Below are 4,785 nucleotides of genomic sequence, written 5' to 3'. Positions count from 1 at the left end.
GCGACACTGGTCAGGCCACAGCTGGAGTACTGCGTCCAGTTCTGTGCGCCGCACTTCAGGAGGGATGTGGACAACATGGAGAGGGTCCAGAGGAGGCCACCCACATGATTGGGGGACAACAGGGCAGGCCCTATGAGGAGAGACTGCAGGACCTGAATCTGTTCAGCCTTCACAAGCGAAGGCTGAGGGGGGACCTGGTGACCGTCTATAAACTGACTAGGGGAGACCAGAAGGGTTTGGGAGAGACCTTGTTTCCCCTAGCGCCCCCTGGCATAACAAGGAATAACAGCCACAAGTTGTTGGAGAGGAGGTTTAGATTAGACATCCGTAAGAACTACTTCACAGTTAGGGCGGTTAGGAACTGGAACCAACTTCCAAGGGAAGTGGTGCTGGCTCCTACCCTGGGGGTATTTAAGAGGAGGCTTGATGCCTACCTAGCTGGGATCATTTGAGCCCAGTTTTTTCTCCTGCCCAGGTAGGGGGTCGGACTTGAAGATCTACAAGGTCCCTTCCAACCCGACTTCTATGATTCTATGACCCTGTAATCCATCACTGAGCTGCTGATGCCAAGACACCCCTCCATTTTATGATACTAACGATGAATAATTCTTGATTGACCAAGACATTAAAAGGGTGGGGTAAGGTGTATGAGATACATGTCACTTCTCTTTCCTCATGCATTGTCAAGACCCTTAAATGAGCTGTTTTCCAGTTTTATCCAAAAAATATGTAGGATGGATTGTCGATACCATTAGGTTAAGAGGGAAATACTATTTTGTAGCTGCAAAAAGGAGGCAGAACAGAAGCATTACTTATTTCAGGCTCATCATAAAAAGGTGGCACAGAAGGTTTCAAACTGTCCACTTCCCTAGTCAGGTGCCTTCTCTATGCATTCCCTGTGCAATTCAAGCAGAGGTGGAATTCATTCAGCATAAGAGGTTGATCACAAAAAGACAGGACTCACAGATGCAACAACTATTATTCAGAGGTGCAAATGGCTTGAGCCCCTTGTGTATCCTCAGATAGTTATGAAAACCCTGTGCCGTGGGACATACAAAAAGAGAGAGGTCAAAGACCTAGAAGATGTAGAAAATAATCCCACACAGAGTTAGACATAGAGTAAATGAAAAAATACATATTTTCTGTTGGTAATTGTTATTAGTCTAACCCCATTCTGCACATCCCAGACACTGCTCCTGTCCTATAAATCTCTACTGCCCCACTCCCAGACCTCCAAGCAGATCTGTCAGTGCTCCTCGGGGCTACATTCTTGGGTCCTCATGCTGTTCTGTGGATGTGTTTCAATACTGCCCCACAGTATATTCTGCTTTTTCCAGTTCTGGGACCTACAGACCCAAACCCTGAGTTAATGACCCTGCCACACAGTTTGGCTCTGTTGGTAACTTTGTAACTTACACCCAGCAACACACTACAACATTAATATTGATGCAACATAGATCTCAGCCTGAGCTTAGCCCTGACACTTTTTTCCCTTTAGGGTTCTCTATCTGGACTTTTTACATCCTACATCATTACATCCCTCCATCCTGTTTACAGTCTGGATGAAACTTACTGGACCCACCTGCCAACATAATCTAGCAGAAAAATGCAATGGGCCAGGCATCAGCAACACAAATCCCCTTCACTCCACTGAAATCAGTGAAGCTATGCTGAGTTTATACCACCTGAGACTCTGGCCCATTAAACAGTATGAAAAATCAGTGTGATGTATTGCTTTATACACACGTTACTGTACCACGGCTATTTTCTCAACTATGTAATGCACATGATATCCTTTCTTAGGCCTTTCTAGAGGCAGTGGCTAGAGCAAAGGGGAAGGGAATCAGGATCCGTCATTCTATTCCTAGCTCTGCTGCCAACTTGATGTGCAACTTTCAATGCCTTGATTTCCACATTTGCCTGACATGAGACACCATAGACATACAGCTAATTATTTATTCTGCCACCTCTTATGGAAACATGCCTTCAGTAGGTACAGTTCCTTCGTAAATGAGTGCAAGTAAATCAGCGGCTTTGAGTTACAATGGCAAAATAGCCCTGGCTGATGACAGACTGCTTTAATGTGCCTTTTATTAGCATTTTGTCGTCCACCGATAAGGAGACTGTTGGAAAGATATCAGCAGTGGTTTAGGAAGCACTGGCAGAGGCTGTTCTAAATTAATCGTGGGGGAAGCCTCCTTTCATATCTCTTCAAACTGGGTGAGACGAACTGGTTGAGGCTCAGCCACAAGGCCTGTATTATTCATGACACCAATGGATTTTCAGTGTCTCCTCTGCCTATCGATTGCAGCTGCTTCCCCACATCTACTTCTGAGGGGTCGACTGGAAGCCAAGTGGGCTGCCTCTTCCATTTCAAGAGCAGGCGGTTTTGCTTTCCTGCTGTGCAAGTAGGCAGCATCTGCCAGGTCCTATCCACTCTGGGGAAAACAAAACCAAACCCAGGGGGTGGGGTGAGCACAGTGTTTTTCTTCCTACAGGAGGTTTGTCAGTTTCCCATTTTTGTGTCAATGGGATGCTCAGTCAGATGGATCCAGCCCCCCGGCAGAACAACGCAATGCTACAATTCCCACTCTGCCAATGTTATCAAAGGTTTCTTACGGAGCAATCGCAGCAGTGTGAAAACCAGGGACTGTGCAGCCACAGCTTATTCACACAATGGCCATACGCAGCAAGTCATCTGGTATATATATACACGCACACCTCATTGTCATCTTCTAGGCTGCTGATGGATGTCAGGTTGATGTCCCTGAAGACTAAGGCTGTCATTTTCAAAGGCAAAAAAGGCAGTGACAAATACTGACTTTCAAAATCCTGCCTCCCCCCTCATCTGCCCATCCTCTATCAAACCACTATAGCATGGCTAATATCTTGATAAGCTTCCCCACGCTGTCTAACCAAGATGCTTTTGCCTTGACAGGGTATGCCTGACAGGATCTGACGAGGACAAGTTCTTTCCCCACCCCCACCTAAGGCCAAGCAGGGATCTCAGCTCTCTGCAGTTCTAGGTTTCCCTGGTTAAATTCACAATGTGGGTCCTATCAAGGTGGGTTATGACAAGGCTACTGGTCCCTTGGTAACGAGACTAAGATCATCAGTTCATTGTATGCAGACCAGTAAAAAGCCATGAGACATCCTGCAGTTAAACAACATCAAAGCAGGAGGGAGAAACTCACCATCCCATGATGAATGCTGATGTCACATGACAAACTGCACATGGCACAGAGCTGGGAATGGAGACAAGGAAGTAAATCGATCTGAAAGAAGTCCACAGACGCCCACCAAAAAGTGCACATGTGAGTGCTCCATTAAACTGAACAACACAAAGCCAAACAAACGTTAACTGGCTTAGTGTTGGGTGAAAAACCTGCTCTGACTGTCCTTCATCTGCACAACTGTGACTTGCCACTAGAGGCCTGGTGAGCAGAGGCAGGACTAGGAGTAGGACCCACTCGCTGCTTCCACCAGGTAGGGAGCTGGCCCACCACTGTGTCACCTGCAGCAAGACCAGAGAGCTTCCCTGGCCTCAGTAAAATTGACACAGTGGGCATGTCTACACATCACAGCACGGAGAGGTTGATACTGCGCCATGTTTTAGTACTTCCTTTTGGAAGTAACCACCCGTACTATGCCATATGGGCAGCACACACTTACATTTCCCTATAAGCACTATAAGCAGGGAGCACACTGTTATGGTGATGTAGCTAGCGATTACATGTAGACCTGGGTGATTGCTACATCACCATAGCGCACCATACGGCAACGTACCATGTTGCTGCATCACCGAAGGGTGATGTGTAGACATGCCCAGCGGCTCTGCATTAAGAGTCCAGCTCTCAGGCTTAAGCCCTGGCAACCTGCTCTCAGTGCAGAGCTGCCACAGATCTACAATACCAAGCTGCTTTCCCAGGGCTCTCTGGTCTTGTCAAACCACAACAGCTCTGCACCAAGAGCAGGGCTATCAGAGCTTAAGGCCGGCGGCCCCACCCTCAGTGCAGAGCCTCTGGGTCAGTTTGTCTCCCCAGATCTCTCTGGTCTTGCTGCAACCTCACTTGCTCTGAGGGGCCTGATCCTTTTCGCTTGGTAACTCAAGCTGTGTGCACTGTCCCACACTCCACCAGCCAGGCTGCCAGCTGGCCAGGCACTATATGAGCTCCAAGGAGCCCAAAACTTTTTTCTCTGGAGCTCAGGCAGTGCACCCTCACCCTCCCACACCACCACCAGCAGGAGCAGAGTCAGTCTAGTCGATGGCGGGAGGCACCACAGCCGCTAGTCACTCTGGGAATGTGGTGCTCAGTCTGCCCATTGTTCCCAGGGACAAGGCACCGTGCCCAGCCCTGCTGTGCCCCTGGGTCCCCATGCAGCCTGAGTCAGGAAGGGCCATTATATTCTGGGGTACTGAAGGACTTCAACCTGAGTGGAATAGCTGTGAGAAGTAGCCACACGGTAATGGAACAAGAACAAAATTAAGCATATTGGAGATAATCTGCCCTGGAGTTGCTTAACTTTAAGCCAAATAACAAGTGCTAAGCCACTTAAATGCTGTTAACTTCCAAGTAGAAGCTGGATAGCTTTAAGTCAGCTGGCCCTGACAGTCTACACCCCAGAGTACTCAAGGAGCTGGCAAGCATCATAGCCCAGCCTCTGGCATGGATCTTTGAAAACTCCTGGTGCTCTGGTGTAGTGCTCGAAGACTGGAAGAAGGCCAATGTGGTGCCAATCTCAAGAAAGGGAGGAAAGTGGATCCGGCTAACTATAGGCCCATCA

The sequence above is a fragment of the Gavialis gangeticus genome, unplaced genomic scaffold, assembly GCF_001723915.1.
Source record: "Gavialis gangeticus isolate Ggan-Ray unplaced genomic scaffold, GavGan_comp1, whole genome shotgun sequence".
Taxonomy (NCBI): domain Eukaryota; kingdom Metazoa; phylum Chordata; order Crocodylia; family Gavialidae; genus Gavialis; species Gavialis gangeticus.
The sequence above is the reverse complement of the archived record's forward strand: the minus strand, read 5'-3'. Positions refer to the sequence as shown.